Source organism: Osmia lignaria, chromosome 4 (assembly GCF_051020975.1).
Source record: "Osmia lignaria lignaria isolate PbOS001 chromosome 4, iyOsmLign1, whole genome shotgun sequence".
NCBI lineage: Eukaryota > Metazoa > Arthropoda > Insecta > Hymenoptera > Megachilidae > Osmia > Osmia lignaria.
Window position 1 is genome coordinate 10270266 of NC_135035.1, and position 20340 is coordinate 10290605.

At 43.3% G+C, this 20340-nt stretch overlaps 1 long non-coding RNA gene across 3 annotated transcripts in view; it reads left to right on the top strand.

The window, feature by feature from the left end:
• LOC117603297 (uncharacterized) overlaps window positions 1-10864 on the top strand; it is a 74909-nt gene extending 64045 nt beyond the window's left edge. For all 3 annotated transcript variants that reach the window (XR_004581189.2, XR_004581190.2, XR_004581188.2), the window contains one exon: window positions 9600-10864. This is a non-coding gene — a long non-coding RNA (uncharacterized LOC117603297). The remainder of the gene's footprint in view (window positions 1-9599) is intronic.
• Window positions 10865-20340: the final 9476 nt, after the last annotated feature.

A 20340-nucleotide genomic window follows, 5' to 3' on the forward strand; every position in this document is an offset into this window, starting at 1 on the left:
CACGCTTTAACGCGCATAACACGACTTTACCATTTCGGTACCCATCACTTTCCTGGCACATAACTTTTAACCGGCACCGGTTACGCCTATGCCAACTGACTTACGCCCAAAAACATACGATTTCGGCGATGGCGGCAGGTATAGAGGCTCCGAGGCGATTAGATGTCACATAAAGCACGGGAACGCTTTGTTTGTGGCCGTTCTAATGTTCCCGATACCGTGAAAACATATCGTTTACGTCACATAACTCACACCACCCGATGCCGGAACTTTATCGTCTTTCCTTTAACAATTGTTAGATTATTGGAAAATAATCCGCGACAGATGGATTATACGGGCGGAGAAAGTTTTCGTTCTGGTTTGAAAGAAGATCCATTTTCTTGAAGAAAATGTGGCTTTTTCCCTTGAAATTTTATGAGAAACGACACATTTATTTTTTGAAAGTGTTTAGTGCAATAATTTGCATATGATTTGGGAAACGGGTTAAGAAGTCTCGTGTCAAAATCCTTAGAACCATTAAGCCGATCGGTTCGAGGGATGAAAAAAGAGAAGGAGAGATCGGGTGAAGATTAAAATCTCTGGATAAAGCGTGTCTAACGCGAAACAATTCGGCCAGCAATTTCCGAAATTAAAAATTCCTGCTTCGATGAAGTATTGAAGAGAGGGACGATCGTGCCTGTTCGAAGATAGGTTGCATAAAATGAGCACGGAGAGTGTCAGAGATTGATCTTTAGCATGAGCGAGATATTGGCTGAAGATCGATCGACTTAAATTAAAGATTCGCGATAAAGTCACCGGTCTAGGCACGAATATCTGATACAGTTTGGATTCTTGATTATAGTGTCACTCTTTGCGCCATAGAAGTGTCTTTCATCTTGACGAAGACAAGCTGTCTGAAAAATTAACACGTTTTTAGATCACTGAAAAGAAAAACATTAAGAATGAAATTCATTTCAAAACTTCAGTAGAATTTTTAGTACAAGAATTACAATATTAGTGCTCGATAAGCATCCTTTCATCCCCTAAAATTAACAACTTCATTCTTGCAAGCATAATCGAATTACATTTTCAAAGCATAGGACTTGAATCGTTATCGTTACATCTTATTCCATCGTGAAGTGTCTCGCTGACTTCATCAATGAATCTTCAAGATATTACGATGCACATTCGAAAACGTTATTTTATTCCGTCCTTCTAAACGCGCCGGTTGATCGATCGATCGAAAAACACGGCTCGTCATCGCATAATCTCGCTGTAAATGGAATTTTTTGCACGGTTTTGTCGGAATCGCGCTAGACAATATAACGGCGGTTAATAAAGTGGCGAAAAAGGCGAAAGGAATTGGCCAAGTTCATTAATTACACCGCTGACGGGGTCTATTACACTCGCCCCCTCCATCCTCGTTCGAATTTCTGATCCATTCGATGGCTATCTAAATTGACCGCGATACCGAACGCGATGCATCGTCGATCGAACGGTTTCACGCTGGCCCCTTTTTCTTCACCCTCACGGATCATTAATTAGTCCGATGGTATATATTTAGGTGTTCGAGATGTGTCAGGTGTACAGGTACTTACGAGCATTGCATTATGCCCATTACGTCTATCTTTGACATCAATCTACCCTCGAAAGATTCAGCCTTAAACTCTGGACAGATCTCTGATTTTAATTGCAGTTTGACATTAATTCACTGAAGTTGATGTTTTGCTAGGAACAAGGTGAGCCATACTTTTTTCTTAGTATTTCCGACGAAGATTTAATTAACACCTTAATGAATTCTGATAAAATGATGAGAAATTGATCAGAAGGTCCTGGAACAGACAAATCCTTGAAGGACGAACTGGGTGGTGGCAAGTCAGACGCTTAATGTATGCCGTCCGAATGGAAACTCCTTAGCGCCTAAAATCGTCTTATCGGCGATCGATAGCTGATCGATATTCCATGGCGAGTAGATGGGAGATCACAGAGGGCCCGAAAGCGCAGAGATCGGAGATCCCATCGCGTCTGGCAAAAGAGAGGGAGATAAAGAGCGGCCCTATTGTTCTTCCGCAGGGCCACGCCTCGTGTCTGTAATTACAGACAGGTCGCTTCGAGGTAGCCCTTTGATGTGCGCGCCCAAATGCCCTTCCGACGAAAACCGTCCATAGAACATCGTCGATCCTAGACGAACGAGAGGATCGATCGATTGGAAATGAAGGATTCACGATGGAGTTGGCGAAGTTGCACAAGAAAGGTCACGATCCTTCTCTTTCAGACTTCTTAATCCTAAAGAAAGTATAAACTCCGCATAAGTTAGCGGAGTAAATACGACAGCTGTTGCGAGAACTCCAGCGAGGAACATTATTCAGCCGAACATTAAATGGCACTTTAATAACATCGGGCGAGAGTATTGTAGCAAAACGGACACGTGTGGCGTTACAACGAAACCGAAAGAACTTGTTAATCCCGTGTACACGAAGGCCTTGAGCAAATTCGAGATTAAATTCATCAAAATCCAATTTTGTCCGAGTTCCCTACGGGCTGCATTGCGGATGAATAATGCATCGAGTAGCGTGCAACGTCTCGTCCTGCTCTTCTCCTCATCATTCACCGAGGGTCAACCTGACGTCGACTGATTAGACTTAGCAGGATCATGCTTTGGGTGTTCGCGTCACTTTCAGCGGGGGTGTTTCACAGAGGTCCTATTAGCCGAAGAATCGAATCAGCGATCTTCGAGTAGACTTCCGGTGAGCGATTGCAATTACGAAACAGTAGCGGGTTGCGAGTCGAGTCGCTTCGGGCTGGAAACTGAAGCTTTTCTACGATGGGTGTCATCCTTAGGCGAATGCCAGGGATTCGAAAGTCAAGTGTGATGGTAGATTACTTGAATATTCTAAATCTTCCTTCATTTTTCAAAATTAATTTCCATTTCGTTAACTAAACATTGCCATCGAACCGATTCCTTTCATCAAAGGTTCTGAACTGTAGAGGCACATCGTGCTTCGAAGACTGACAATTGAAGTAGCACGCGTCAGTAGGAATTATCGAGCGGGTACACGCGTCGAGAAGAAGGCGAAGGCGTCCGCGGCGAGTGGGTGCCCCTCTCGTCTTTCCTCTTTCCTCTCGAATGCCGAATCAGCGCGGATTGTATGCAAATTGCGGTAGCGGCTACTTGAGCCAGCGCATTTAAACGGCTCGAAGAAGGGCATCAGCTCGTTTCTGCCCTGGCCGAGGCCCGCGGTGTCCCTGAATAAAACATCTCGCGAGGAATTTCAGCCACTGGCGAGGAGAAAGAAAGACGAAGATGCTCGCAGCTTCTCCGGAGCCAGCCTCGAGTTGTTAAGTACACGTCGCACCAGCTGATGCTAATTAAAATGAGACTCACTTTGGCTGCTCGTTCCCTCGGTTCCTTTTCACCCCCTCTCTCTCTCGTTCTTTTTCATTTCTCGAAGCCTCGTCTCTTTCCTGCCCTTTGGACCCCGGCGTCCACCTTCTTTGACTCGCTCCCAACGCAGTCTGCCTCACGGCTAGGAATATAAAGATCCTACTTAGCCGTTATTACGAAACTACCTACGTGGGTAGATGATTCCGTGCCACCGCTTCTTTTCGCCCGCCTCGCTGGCTCGCGCCACGCGAGAAGCAACGGTAGCTCGATGAGGATTCAAGAAAAGGAGTATTAGAAGGATCGTGTTCAAACACAATAACCTCCTGAAGGTACTTCGTTCAAAGAATACCAAAAATTCCTCCGTCTATTTTCAGCAAGAAACTCATTCACCTCCAAAAAAGCAAGGAAATTAATCGCTTTCGCGGGCAAGGATCAAAACACCAGGATTCTCGCCGCTAATCCTCGATCGACATCGATCAAAGAAAGAAACGGAGCCGCGTCGCGTCGACTCGCTTTCATTTATCATCCCCTCGCCGATAATCGATCAAAACTCATTCCCTCTCTAAGATATCTGGTTCCCCGATTCGATCCTGGTAGCCGCGCCGTGTCCTTCGGTTTAGTTTAGCATAATTGACAGAGGATCCGGCGAAAATATTATCGTCGTACGATCTACCGGTGGCCAGGGTTGACATAACTGCTTATTAGCGAGGGAAGGCACGGCAATGCGTCTTTTCTCCGGGACCAGAGCTGACTGACAGACGCGACGCCCGTTAAGGCACCTCCACGTCACCCTGGATTAATATTTTTCACGCGCGATCGTGCCGCGGGACGTCTTCATGCGTGCAGGATAACGGTTTCCGCCGGTTATTGTCGGTGGCTTCTTTTTCATCCGGTTACTCGGCACTCGCCAATTTCTAACCGTGACTTCGCTCTTTCTCCCCGTGGAACACTCGAGGGAACCCCGTTCCAGGACCACGCGGCCCGGTTTCCAACATAAAAGGGCATTCTTCTTATTTCAACACCATTGTTCCGCTAATTTTAATTAGGCACGAGCTGCCCGCGACCGGCTGGAAAGTTTAGTTTAATTCGCCTTCGGGGAATCGAAGTTGCCAGCCTGCAGGCTTGGTGGATGGTGCATATCAAACTCCCCATTGTTCCTTGTAGTTGGTACTTCAAATTGATGGATATTGATTTTACCGAACATATCCGGTCATCCCATGGTTACTGGTAAAATAAGTCTCAAGGTATCTTTATTATTAGAACGAGGGTACGAAGAGAATTTCAGCAATTACAAAGCAACAATTCCGCGAAGTGTACAGAGATAATTGTCCCCCATCACGTTTACCACGAGTACAAAGGAATTTTTTAATTAATCCCAAAGCTGGGGGAACGCGTGGAAGGTACGAAGAGACGTCTTACAGCGTTACGGAGCGATCGAAAGCAGCCTTTAAAAGGGCCGAGGTGGAGAAGGTATTGGTGAACAGTGTAGGGTCCGGTGTAGGCGGAGAGTCTCTGTTCGCCTGTCGGTGGGATAGCAAGAGTAAACGGCAAGAAGAAGAAAGAGGGGTGGAAAGAAACAGGGAGAGACGAGGGAGTGGATGGTATGGTGGAACCGAGAGGCTTAATTAATGAGACGTACGCGGCAGCTGCAGATACCAAGATGCATTGTAAATACAGAGAGACCAGAAAAACTATTGTCCCCGAACGAGATTTATACCTGTCCCAATTACACTCGCGTCGGAACGTTCAATTTTTTTCGTTCACCGGACAATTCGTTGAGCGCCCCTTTTTTGCATGAAATGGACCTCGATAACGTTCCATGGGATGGTCAACCACGATCGTTATAGGCCGGCACGCCGAAGACAACGAATGTCCGGTGTACCGGATAGCCAACCACTTGTAAAGCTCACCCACGCGACGGGTTAACCCACACGGCTCTTACCGATCGGCGTTTTATCAACCTGTGGAAGTTTGGCAATTTGTTTCTCGGATTTTTTGACAATTTTAAAAGGTGATACGTTTTAACACGTTCACAGAGTTTTATATATGATATACTTTTAGTGTTTATTTATTTTCATTAGCGAACAAGTTAACAGGTGTTGAGCGTGAGAGGTCGACTCCCTTCCAGTATTCAAATGTCACGAAATCGGAGGTTGCGTGCGTGGAACAGTAAGGAGATTGTTCCATTCGAGGTCAGACCTTTGTTGGGTAGCCTCGTTGCGTGTCAGGAATTCGGCGGTAGCTTGTAAAAGAAAAGTTACAGCATTTTTCTGAAGAAATGGAGATTGTTATAAGGGATTCTACCAAACGAAGAAAATTCGCATGTGCTAATTGAAAACCTGGTATATTGATACGAACCGTAATACCATCAAAATATTGTTATTGCGACCGGGTGTACACTCTGGTTGCAATTCACTCCGTTAACGTAATGTGCGCGTATAATTACTGTAATTGCATTCCTAAATGCATTCTGTGTTCCCTGGTACCTTTGCCAGCCTTATCCACGCATATCTCCGCCACACGGTGGTTTCGCTCCAGCGAGCACACTTCACAGGGATAATTCCACGTCATTTACGCGGCGTGTTTGAATTGTCCACGACAGCTGTGGTTACGTGCGAACAGGAATTTCGTGAAACGGCAATAATCTCGCCGCGTGTATACGGCGGCTGCTCCGCTGTCAGAGAATAATCACGTCTTTAAAAGCGGCAACCGATATTCCCATCGGATACGATAATACCATGGTATTAGCACGTTCGTGTGACACACGTATGAACGCGTATGCAGTTTATTCGATGATTTTAACAGAGAATTCGCAGGTGGTCGTGTTATGCATCCTAACACCTGTAACCGTATATCATTTCTATCAGGAGAAATTTTTAATTTTGGTCATTGAGAATTTTGATGAGTTTATATGGGGATCATCGATGGTGCCTTAGTTCCAGTTGGAGATATTTTTTATTTTAATCATTAGAAATTCTAACGCGTTTATATGGGGATCATCGATGGTGCCTTAGTTCCAGTTGGAGGAATTTTTTATTTTAATCATTAGGAATTCTAATTAGCGCTTGTATTGGGATCATCGGTAGTGCCTTAGTTCCAAGGGTGACATTAACATGTAACATTACAAGAGTTACATAGCATTGCAGGCTAACCTTAGACACTATCAATATTCGTTCGGCATAGTGTCTATGCAATTCGATGCGGGTTAAGAATGCAAAGGCACGTTTTCTGCCAAGGGATAACAGGTCCAGTGGATGTCAAACTGAACGATAAAAAGTGTCGTATTTTATCGCGAGTTATGATTGCTGTTACAAGAAAATCGAGCTACAATTTATCGGGCCGGCCGCGACTGTCGAAGCTAAATCATTTTTGCCCGATCTCGTTTGCTGCCGTTCTTTGCACAGCTGGACGTGAGAACCAGCATGCGGAATCACTGAATATATTCGCACGGATGCGAAAGATAAATTATGCCTCGCGTCACACTCGTATGTCCTGGCTTATGCTTTATGGTTATCGATTAACGTAATTTCAATATCAGCTTTCGATGCTTCGCTCTACTCTGTCGACGTTTCGGCAGTGTCCATTACTTTTTTTCTTAAACTGCAAGGAGATGTACCTCGCTGCTCTTGTTTATACCTTCTCTTTGGATGATGTGAATTAAGCTTGTTGACAAACCGGTGATACAATTTCACGTAGGTGTTTCTTTATGATACCGTTATTAACACTGGTGAAATAAAGAGGTATGCAAATGTTGCGATTACCATGATTAAATTAATATAAGAAACACACATTGCTTATCGCAATTTCTCTTACATCACCGTCCAGAATTCCTCCGATCTACATATCCCTTTCACCGAAGATTAGCACTCGGGTAACCCTCAATTTTCTTTCAAAATATCCCTAAATTAATTCTGCTGGTCTCAAGGTGCATGCATAATAGAATGAACGTAACATTGTATAAACTAGCGAGGAGCCAAGGCACGTTAACTTAGTTAGTATCTTGATCCATTGTCAGGATATCCTGTGGGGTTAACGCGTCTCGGAGAACATCGGTTAATTGGTGAAAGTATAAAGGCATCGCGGTTCGAACCCTGTGGTTACGCAGGATTATTATTTACAACGTCGTCGATGTGATTCCTTGCAAAGTAGAAGCCTCGAAAAAGCAATAGCCAATGGAATGCCAGACGGAGGAGAGCCGCTGAAGCAGCAGCTGGCCGATGCGCCGCCAAAGTGCTCCCGTTATTGATTTACGTTGATAGCTTCTTGGATCCTCGGTACGCAACTCCTGCTTGCGCACCGAGGTCAGTGTAAACAGTGTGTAAAATTACTTTTCCGCTTCGTCCATCGGCGAGGCTTCGGTAAGATTTATCATTCGATACAAGGCGGAGGAATTCCTCGGAGCCGATAATCAATAATCAATTCTGTAGAAAAATTTATCGTGATACAAGTGCATTTAAGAAACGAAAGAATCCGAGTGAAAATTTATGTAACGCATGAAAATTTGTATGTTGGTACAATGTATTGGAAGGGTTAAAAATGGAGAGGAGATGGTGGTGTGATTATCGTGATATTTTTATTGAGCTTTTATGTTCGTCGGCTCGAACCGTGCTACGAGCTGGAAGATTACAATGGAGATCTCGAGACGGGCGTTGACTACGTTTTAATTGCTCGCCCTCTGCAATTACGTGGGGAGACTCGGGGTTTGTACGCCGTGGCAGGGTATAGTTCACGCTTGTTTCTCGACTCATTTTTCTGCCTTTGCTGGCTTACGAGCTCTTCATTTCCACCTTTGTATCCCGATCCATGTGCTTTGGTGAGTTTAATCATTTAACGGCAATATTTGAGGAAAAGAATAATTTTAATTTTTCGTTAATTATAATGGAGTTAGAAATTTCTTCCAATATCTCTTATAATATTCGCAAACTTCCACAGTGTATAAGTACTGCCACCCAGAATGTGGAAAGACGAAAGAAACCTCCGCAAAATCGTCTTGATCGTTTCAGAGACCATCGATATCAATTTGTACCCGATAATCGCGTGCATGAAACGGCGAATAAATGCATCGAACCGGACTTCACCCTGTGTGTCCCGATGCACCGAGCTCAATATACGTTTCACTACGTCGAATCGATACCTTTTTCATTTCGCGGCGCACGAGCGACGCCCCTGTTACCGGATTTTTCGAGTTCCAGCTAATTACGAGTTGTAAACACGGTCCGGGGGAGAATTTATGTAGCTCGTTTGCCACGAGGGGGATGTTGAAGTCCGGACGGTTCGAATGCACCGGGCAATTACGCAATGTTTCCGGCCTCGTGGCCAACAGGAATGCACCGCTCGCTCTCGTCTCGCGGCCATAGCTACGTCTTCATGCTCGAATTTGCCGGGCCAGCCGCAAATTTTCGGAATTAACCGATTCACCGTCCCTTTAGCCCCGGCATTCATGAATTTACGAATGAAATTAAAGCGGAAGCATCCGTGTGTACCCGGTGTTTAAGTAATCCTCGCGACAGGGATGAAAGGGTTCGAACTCGTTTCGAAATGATTCTTTGAAATTATCTTGGAAAAATTACACCTTTCTTGATATTCATTGCGAATGTTTCAGTTTATGTTTGCTTGTTAAACACAAGTCATAAAAGAAAAATCATTTTTCTTTTATTAAGCTATTTAAAAAGTATATTATGTTTCGTGATTTAAGTTAAAAAGATTTGTTCAAACAAAACGTTGAGAGGTTGAAAAGCCCGGAAGGGTTAACGAAACGAATGGTAAAGTTTGGTCGGTGCCGAAGCGATGTGAAAAGGCAAGCATCGTCCATATATCACGCGGCTTTAAATTAGATCACATAATAAATTCTTCCCTGCCGGCAGCATGGTAGCAGCATTCTGTATGCATAGGGTAGCCAACATCTTGCCAGGTTACTTGTTGCTGCTGCAGGTTCTCGCCCCGGGCACCGACATACCACCTTTGATTCTATGAAGAACAACCTGCTTTCCAATATCGAAAACCTTTCGTACAATCAGCGTTCAAAGTGATGATTATAGCTCCCGTGATATATGGGAAATTAAGTAAATTGTAGATAGTGTTATGGGAATATTATGGGTGTTGTTTAAGCCTGCTAGATTCCTTTATATCTTTAGAAACAGAAATATATCAAAAATAAAAATTCTTCGGTATTAATAAAAGGAAAACAGTTTGCCTTCCTCAGAACATTTCTAAGATTCATCAATTTATTTTTCAGATACAATTCTGCGGATTCGTGAGCAGATGGGTCGAAATTGGAAGAGAAATGGCCAGTTTCGTGCTAGGAGCACAGAATGGGAGCGTCGAAAGCGAGAGAAGGTGCAGCGAAGGAAGACCCATTGTCCGGCAGACACTCGACGGCTAAAGTGATAATTTGCGGGTCACGATTAAGATGTGGGATTGTAAATCGTGTCGTGGCACGTTCACGGTGCGTGACCAATCGACCATTAAGGTAACTTACGTATCACGCGAGAGGTGCCGGGTTAATTTGCGAGCGTTGCTTCTCTAAAATTATTTCCAAACTACTCGCCCGCTCTCACGCATGCCAGGAGCAAGTTCGATTTCTCCCTCGCGGCTAAAATGCATCTTTAACGATTTCCGGAATTCGAACGCAGCTCGTGACCCACAAACGAACAAAGAATTTCAGGAAATTTTTCTCTTACGAGTTGTTTATTTCTGCATGGAATTGATTCAAGAAATTCTTGGGGAAATGGACTATAAAGCAATCGCGAAGTTTCAATCTTGACTGAAAACGATCATAAATTTCTTTGAAACGAGCCGCGATAACCTGTTGCATTCATACACCTGCTACGATACACCTATTTGCAACTTTGTAAATAACCTCTGAAATTCTATAATTTAGCTGAAGTTTACTTGATTACTTCGGAAACTCGTTTCAGAAACGTGCATGCTATCCTGTACACGTTTTGCTGCTTATGGTAGAAGTGTACTTCGCTTAAGCGTTCTTCACCTTCAACATTTCTTTTTTTACTCAATTTCGTTGGAAAGTGTAGTTATATAAAATTTCATATCCTTGTTTTCAGATGAGGTTTATCATTATCATCCTTCAGGCGATGGAAGTCTTGGGTCTTTGCTAAGCCAATCATATAATTTAGAGTTTAGATGTAATTTGGCAATTTTTTTTTAATCCTACAGCGTTTCTTCAGATTGGAGATTTTGAAAGGTGGAACGAGAAGTTGACGAAGAAGATTTCATGCGAACACGTGCGTGACAGGAGAAACACTTGAGGCAAGTTTGCATCAAAGTATCGCCGTCTTCTTAGTCTGATCGCCACGTTTTGTTGTGACATCTGGCTTATGGCAGTGACTACAGATTTAACAAGACAGGGTAGGTATAAGGAGGGGTAAAATAATAAATAAAAGGGATGGTTAACCGAGGCCAACAAGAGGAATAAATTCATAAATTTCATAAAGCTAAAAAACTAATTAAAATAAATTAAGGTAGACAGGTAGGTCCACACCCTTTGGCGGTCGCGAAAAAATGTACTACGTTTTACGTTATTCAATTAAAATTTATTTAATTACAATTTTTCAATTTGCAATTGTTAATTACCTATAATTTTCTTAACTTATTATTATTACAATTTTTAAATTACAATAATTTATTAACTAAATTATTACTACATAAAGTAAAATTTCATCGTGAGCACTATCTACAGTTTCTTAACTTAATTGGAAGCTTCAGCCATAAACATGGTTTTCGCTAGCACCCTACGCCAATGGGGTGACGTCCGGAATCCAGCATGGCAATTTACGCTTCATTATACGGGGTTGCGCTAACAAGACGCGTTCGAGGAAGGAAGCTGGCCGCGTTCACGTGAAATTGCGAGCGCGTTGGTTAGGATGACTCCGTAAACTCCGGACAGAAAGGGGCGTCCCACGTTCGCGCCAAGATACGGTCGCGTACGCCCGCGATTAATTCGTCAGGTTATGGTCCCCCATCTTCACCGCCTCTCACTTCCAGCTGGAGCCGAAAATCCCGCGAGGAAGAGTTCACGCTGCGACGAACGACGCTGGTATCCCGAAATTGCTCGACATGGCCGTGCGAAGACAGCCCGTGGGACATTATGGGCACGCAACACGGACTCTGCAAAAAAGAAATCCTGGATGGGTTCGATGGGTTCTGGTCCAGGAGGCTCGTAGTTTGGGACCTCGTTTGCGGCTACAACCTGCGCTGCCTTTTCCTTTTATTCCTCTTTCTACCTCCCCACTCCACGTGGTCGCGCGCAAACTGTCCGTATATTGAAATTTTAGGGGTGAATATATTTCTTGGTGAACGGTCCCGCGCCTTTTGGTACTCACGATGGTAATAACGTTGTATGTAGCCAGAGAGGATTGTGAAAAGAATGACATTTCGTTGGTGGTTCTGAAGAATCCATAATTTTGTCAACAGGATGGATATTTTTATCAATTCGTACTTCTAATTAATTTCTCGGTCTAGAAATAATTTCGACACACCTCGATCTATGACAAAATTCTTCAGGCATCCCGGGCTTCGATGTTGAACGGGGTCGATTCATTGACCGGCTTGAACTTTTCGCGAGCTTTAAAAGTCACGACTCGGTCCGCTGAGCACGAGTGGGCAGCAGTTGGTCCGCTGAACAAGCGGGTGGCCTGTGGACGTGACTTTATGCGATGTGGGACTTGCTCGCTGGTGATATAACGCGCAAGAGGCCGGATACAATAGAGTGCCATCCTCGAGGGCACAAAGGGAACGAGCGTTTCTCCGGCCTGCTGTTCGCAATTGATGATCGTGATTCAATTCCGAGAAGATTGCAATGGGACGCGTGGGGGATCTGTTAAACGTGATTGATAATTGCTGTTCGTTCGTGGACCTGAGGTATAGTTATGCTCGTGGGCTGCTGAGACAGATATTCGAACGGTGATGCGCTATTTGTTTCAATATCTCGGTATCGAATCCAGGAAATGGTACTTAATTTTATGCAATTTAAAAATTTTCAATAATTATTTTTATCTATCTCTTCCTTCTAACACTATAAAGATACTAAACTTCCAATTCAACGCTTCTTCGTTTACCATTGTTTGGCAAGGAAGAATTCTCCCGATCGGCCTTATTCACCGTCATCGATGCATGACCGCTCTAAGATCACGGAGATTCCTTATTCGAGCTCGTTTAAATCGATTCCAAGCGTCGCCGATCGATTTTCATGGACCTCGTGCTGATACCGTGGGAGAAATAATCCCGGTATTGTTACGCTTCTCTCCTAACCCTCGACCATGATTCCGTTCTCTCGAATCGGTAGACTAAAGCCGATCGTCACGGTGTGCATTTGTGCCGTGACAATCGCGATTCCCAGTACCTGTGTCTCGTTCGATACGTTTCGTGGCTTCCTTAATTGGGACGCTTAAACGACGACCTGACTTCCGAGAAACTTAACACGAGCTACACCCGTAAATCGCTGATTCGACGAGGTTTAGGAGACCTCCGTTAATGGGTCCAGATATCTTGCCTGATAACATTTGTTTGAATCGTGTTAACGATAGTTTTATCTAAAAAATTTCCGTCTGAATATCTTGTAACAATCGGTAATATTTTTTGTTCATGGCTCATAAAATAAATTCGATGTAATTCTTTTTTTTAAAATTTATTTATTGAATATATTTATGACCGATCATTGATCGCTGGAATTTCAGATGGCCATGAAATTTACTGACGAATTCGCGTTCTCCAGTTTCCTACGCCTATCGGCATTTACACCTGCGCCCCATCCTTCTTCGTTTTCCGCGAGGAACACGCGCCTGCAATTCATTCTCGCGGGGCGATCGAATTCTCGCTTTATCGTGGCCTGTATCGCCGTTAATTTATCGTCCGGTTTGCAGCCGCGGCATTAGAAAACGAAGAATCACGTACCGTGCGGTTACAAATCATCCGGCGGGTGCAACGTGTTGTCGTTGTCGCGGCTTTAAATGGATCAAACACGGCGGCTTTTCGCGACGACATAGGTAAACGGCCGGTTATATTACAGCAATAAAGTACCGGCGAGGTTACGTGCACCCTTGTTACTTGTAACTTTAGTTGAACGATCAACACATTTTTTTATTTTTTAATCGTACAAAATGATTTATGGGACAGCACAAACGTGCCACTTATTTTGCTATACCTACAAATGGAGTAACTGTAGCATTTCAATTTCAATTTTTCCCTGTTTTCAAGGATTCTCTTCCGTCGTTGTCCTTTGTTCGCGACTAGGACGAAAGTCAGAGGGCTGAATTAGCCGAAATAAAAAAGAGGCACCTGTGAAATCTGAAATTATGCAGATCGCGGCCCGTAACCCGGAATTTTGATGGCTATGTGCTCCAGATTAATATTAATTTAATTCCTCACTCGCGGCTATAGAAGCAGCCGGACTTCGTTGTACGTTCCTTCAAAGGAAGGATCCCCTTTCTTTTTTGCAAGCAGGATAATGATTAAGAGAGAACGCGAGCAAGGTACGTCAGAGTGGTTCGCTTCTGTTATTAAAGTTTCCTTCGGACGCGATTGTCTTGTCGTCGAAAATATTCCTTTAAGCCGAGGAACATCCTAACTCGTTATTAAGATTTACCGTGGTACGATTGCATGGTTGCAATCAAACGTTTAGCATGAAGCACCGTTTACGAAATCAAATTCAGAAGTGGTTTTTAATAGTAGAGCAATTAAACTGGTCGAAATTATTTTATATCACAGAGCTAATAATTCTACAATAATTAAAAAATTAATTGTTCCATTGGTTTTATAACTTTCTTATGATATTTGAATTTCAAGAACCTGTTGCACTTCTCGGATGCACCGAGGCGCCTGAATGCAGTTCGCCCGGTCTTCAGCCTTGCAGTTTCAGCAACTTTGGCCCTTTCTCTCATTCAATGGTAATAACACATAATTGTAATTTTTCTTCAAATTCCAAATTTTCAATTTACGATTTATTAAGGATTTTTAAATATTCGTGACGAATGAATGAAATATATTGCATCGAAACGGTATCCGTGCCGAGATAAATGTATCATTACCTCACTGGTCATCCCACAATCCGTTTCTTAATTAAAACTAAAACGATACCCCTTTATTATCCCCGATAATCGAGGCAACTCGTTAATTAAACAAAGCTCCGAACTCGGACGTTGAACGAACCACTGGTCAAAGTGAACGTAGGAACGCGTGAAAGTGCGTACACGTCGACACGGCGTGATATCCGCAACGTGACAGTGAATGTTCTTTGCATGACCCCATGGCACGCACCTGCCTGACCTCCGCCCCACCAACCGTGTGCAACGCGATGCACGCTGCCCACGCGCCTCTACGCAACGCTTATGCAATTCCTGGAATCCCTCGGGAGGGCATACAAAGGGCGTTGCATCGGGACGATCGTAAAACTCGCGTGCTTTTAAAAGAGAATGTGAAATCGCGATGGTGTTGCGACTATATTTGGCAAGGAACAGTGAGAGAACGATGGCCAAATATTGGTGATATTAAAAAAAGAAAATTTAATAAATACAATATTATTATCACGAACATTTTTGACATTAAAAAAGTATTTTCAATCCACAGTAACTCGGTACAAATTGAAATTACGTTACATGGTTCAGTCGAGGTCTTTTCCCTTGTTTAGATCGATGGGGATCGAAGAAAATTACACAGGCCATACGGTGGTTGGGTCAAATTTCAGGAATAGTCGATTCCCAGAGATTATAGGTTCGATTAAACGGTGCTCGATCGCGATGGGAATTACCTGGAACCTCATAAAAATCGTGAAAACCGACGGGGATTCAACGGGCACGGAGGCAAACACCAGACTTTATGGTGATTGAAATTTTACGGAACCGGCCTGGGGGACTCGAAGTGTAAATCTCGCCGCGATACGATATTACGAAACCTTTTTTCATAGTAATTAACGGGTGGGGCGGCGGCACGGATTAGGAAATCTTAATTAAAATTTTATGCCTGTTAATTTTCAGGTGGCCGCGCGTGATGTGGATGCAAGAACATCGTTTTCTCCTTGCCACCATCGACGAAACCCTTTGCGGTACAGGGTGTCCCATCCTGGTACAATTGGAATAAATAAATCAAGTATGCGTAATTATTGCTCCACCCCTTGTTCGAGGGCCGATTTTAACTCAAAGTTACATTTCATGTGTAATAACGAAAGGGAGAATTACTGTATAAGGACAGATCTGGATTTCACGGCTGTTCTGGACAAAAGCAAAAAGGGTCGATAGAATTTATATCGTGTTTCGTACCGTGATAACATCGCCGGATACTTTTTTTACGCCTTCCTAAAGGGGAGCATTACGATTCAATTTGTGATTCATTTTCTCGGTTAACCGCGACTAAAATGTTGCCCCTTTCCCAAGTACACGCCACCGTTGCCCCTACCAATTCGTGTCATTTTAATACGTACAAGTTCTCGTAAAAATCTTCTACAAGCTCCACTAGCTTGATCCTTCACCTACGTGAAAGGGTGTTTCTAAGTGTGCGCGTTGTACTTATCGAAAACACGTATCGTAAATTCAGTTTCAAGTGGACAGCATCGATTAAAAGCTTACAACCTGTGCACCTTATCTGGCTGGACACGTGGGTTTAATGGGAGCCATTGGCTGTTTCTGCTGTACGAAGTTCTATTCGATTTTCTGTCGTAGAGAATTCGTGTTCCTTCGACGAGTTTTTTCAGCTGGGTAGAAAATCACCCTTGGAATCTGCAACCAGACGAACGCGCGAGTATTCGTGCCACATCGTCCGAAATCATTTTATAAAGTTAATTTTTATTTATGTGAAAGTGGATGAATTTCAGATGGTTTCATTTTTCAATTCAAGCTTCCCACCTTGGAAAATTAATATAATATAGATACTATTTAAAATTTTTCTTAAATTTTTTTCAATTTTAATTATTTAATTAAATATATAGGTAGAGAATTTTCAAATTTCACCTTTTAATTTGTTTGAACTCGAATCACCATTGTGTACGTATCGTACAATAGCTAATGGCATTTAATTTTAAATACCGCAATTTTAATTTGAACATTGAATCACTTTTCAATACAATCAAGCCAGACAATCTCATACTTGTCGATATAATAGAAAGTTCAAACGGATAACCGCAATCCTGATCAACTAGCAAACGTTACACGAGTCTCATTACGATCGAGCATAGTTCAATCGGTCAGCAATACATTAAAGTACCCGTCCGTTCATATCAGGCATTTATATCCATCGATATCCCGGTTTATTACACCACGCAGAAATGGCCGTGCAATTTCTGCGGTCTGTACGATTCGGCGGTAAATCCAGCCGACCCACTTTGATGCAACTTCCATTTTTCGTTATTACCACATCCGGACGGTGTAATTCATCCATCGAAAGAATATTAACGCAGGATGGATAAATTTACCGGTACTTCAAATTTAAAGTTGCAAGTGTCCTAATATTCATAAATTTTATTTGCAACATTTTGTGATATTTTACAGGAACCGTTTCGTCCAACCACTGCACTTATGAATTTCGAACATTTCACCTGGCCCGACGACCCGATGACCCTCCACGTCAAGTACCTGGATCCCAAGCCAGCCTCGAACCACGAAAATGAGAGGAAGGTATGATTTATAACGGTGTAATGAGGGCGCGAGATGATACGGCCGTTGTTGTTCAGCCGCCAGGCATTATTGCAATGACTGACCTCGGTCTTGCAGACCAATGGAACTTCGAAATCAGTTAGATGATTCTGTAGAAGAAAGTCGGCCACCATTGAACGTGTAAAACTTGATACGCGTGGTATATTAGCAGGTTGAACGTACCCTGGAGAAATGAACAACGAGGTTCAATTTTATTATTGAACATAGCAGAGGAAGGGTTAGTATTATTGTATTTTATATAATATTTCAAAAATATCCTTTAATTATTGAAAAATCTTTTTCGCTCTTCACTGATATATTTGAATATCGATCCCTACGACATCCCCCGTTATTACCATAATTACGCACTATGTACAATTAAGCGTACTCATCGCGGTGATCATGACCACGATGATGATCATCACCGTCATCATCATTATCATCGTCCTGGAACAGCGTTCTCTTTCGAGGGTGTATTTAAAAAGCGCGTCGGCCTCTGTAATTTCCCGAATAATTCATAAAATAATGCCCGGTTCGATTGAAATACTTTCGTGTGTACTTGGCCGTTTAATAAATTAACCGTTGACTGTAATTTCGACGATAATTTCTCCGGGAAATTGTGCTCGATCCCGAATCGATAAGGAGCATTTCGAACGCCGATCATGTCGATGGCTATTAAAGGGAATAAATCAATCCAGTTCCTGGCAAATCAACAGACTTTCTTATTTTTCAAACGTATTCATTTTCTCGCCATTGGAAATTGATTTTCTTTGAATTTGCACCTCGATCATTTGGCAACTCTTTTCATAATGTTTGTGTCATTGTGAATCGAACCGTGAAGTTAAAGGGTGAACAGGAATATCGAATTGGAAACGAGAACTCCAAAGTGCTTCGCGCAACGCTGTAATGATAACGCTTAATTACGATATACGATATTGTTCGACTCGCGAAAGTCGATCGTGTTCCAGTTCGATCGTAACGATCAGTTTGCAGCGCGAAAGGGCAGGATCGATCTCACGGCACCGCGCCTTGTAATTCATTGTCTGCCACCGGTGAATAATTTTCGAACACTTTTTTCCATGCTTCTGGCTGAAAACACGTCGAACTAACACGTGGTCGATGTATTTTCATTTTATTCAAGATTCTTCGGAAATTCATGCATCATCGATGCTCAAGTGTCATCATAAAACAGCTGCAACATCGACATTCCAAGACCTCCAGGTATATGACAGCAACATTTTATTGAAGAACGTGAAAGGTTCGCGCGAGCCATAAGTTTGCAATTTTCATTTCCAACTCCTCCAGGGCGATCCCGAGTTTTCTTTCGAGATCACTGCCCACCGATGCTTAGCGTCCTCTTTCCGCTATATTGAGCAATGTTCCACGCCGGTCCCTGAATCGCCATTCAACTATTTCATAAATAACCATTATTGTCCTGTTTAGCGGAGCGGCCTTTGAACGAGACAGAAACGGAGATCATAATTTCGAGGCTGGATGAATCGTGGTGGGCCAAAAATATGTCGTGCCCTCTTGTCGCTCGTCACGACACCAACAAAACATTTCCTCCTCCTCCTCCAAAAAAAAAATTAAAACCATCAAAAGACGTTTAAATCTCGCGACGAAAGAGCGTGAAGAATCGAACAACCATTTTCGTTCCAGCTTGGATTCTCGTTCGGCTCCTAAGCGCACACGTGTCGTTCGTAAAATCGGGCAACCGGTCGTTGCGATTGAATTTATTCGACGTACACGTCAACGCTGATCGTAGCCGTTAAACGACGACCACGGTTGATAACGCGTGTGCGGCTTCGAGCCACCGCTGTCGGGAACGAATTTCCATAGCGCGACACCGCGAAACGGCAATGAGGAAGTCGTCTGACCTGGCAGACCACTCGCGTAAGTTCGCACGGGCGTTAATTTACGCCTGACCCGGATGGCAGAGAATCGTGGATGACAGAGGTGCGAAACCGCGTGTGGCTACTTTTAGACGGCCGGCGTCGTAAACGTCGATGCTCGATTCGGTGAGTTCATGGTCTTCGTCGTTTCGTTGCTGCGGAAAACGTAAATTTTATCTTAAAGTTAGAGTTGAAGTTAAAAACGCAAATAAAAAACGCAATTACCCCCTTAATCCCAGTCACCCTGATCGTTCTCACACACCCCGCGAACAATTTCATTTCCTCCTTATCCTCGATTTCTCTTCTCTACATTCCTTCGTTCCCTTTCTTCCTTTCGGTATAGCACGATACGATAGGATACGTGATTACCAGCAGCCTCCATAGCAGCAGACATTATCCAGGGGTTAGGGGTCGTCCCGCCTCGACTTACCGGTCAGCCTGCGAGTAATTGCAGTCGGCTGCAATCCCGGGAAACCGCATCCTGCCTTTCGTTCGTAGACGAAAAATTGTTAGCTACGCGAATGGATGCAGTGTTCCGAGCCGTACTTTCGCGCGGGTACTAGAAAGTCGTAATGGATTCGTGTGAAGTTCGTTTATCGTGTACATCGTTGCTGTAATTACACGGTATCGCGCGTTTTACGAGGAGAAAAGGCTTCGTTGGTTTCTTTTTCCTTGTCACCCGAGTATGAATATTCATTCGGCAGTGTCAATCGCACTGTCGCTAGGCTCGTTGACAAATTACACGAATTACGAAATTGCATTGACAGGATCGGTTAATAAAGTCACAGAATCGGCCGAGGAAAGTACTCGCCCTCCGAGCAGACACCTGCATCACAATGCACCATATTTAGCGCGTATCAGGTGATGGTAAACCGAAGAGCGTTTTATCGAAACCGGTAATTTTCCCCGCGGCTAAAACACGATGCAAATCTATTAAAATATCTGGGGTGAACACATATACACTTTGTGTGCAACAGTTTCCGAGCTGTGAAAGTCGACCACGCCGTGTTCAATGAAATCGAGATGCAAGAAAATTACTTTTTATTGTAATCGTTGTATCGGATAAGGTGCTTCATTTTTATTCATCTTTAATGCAGTGTATTACTTTTTATTAATCGAAGTGAAATTTATCAGATTGTAGGACGGTTAAACGGTGTAAAATTTATTTAATTTATTCTCACAAAGGAGAAAATACTTACAAAATTTACCCTGATTTTTAAAATTCCACATTTTCTACATTCCACCCACAAATTAATTATCCAAACCATGCCACGCCCCAGAAAGTAACAACGTAGCAGTTCCAGCACGGAACAGCGTTGATTTTGTATTAACATCTGATCGAACCGCAGCTAACGGAAATGATCGATAATGATTACGAGCACGGGCAAAGTGCACACGTTGCCGGATATCGCGTTTACGTGGGCAGATATTAATCGAAGATCGATAA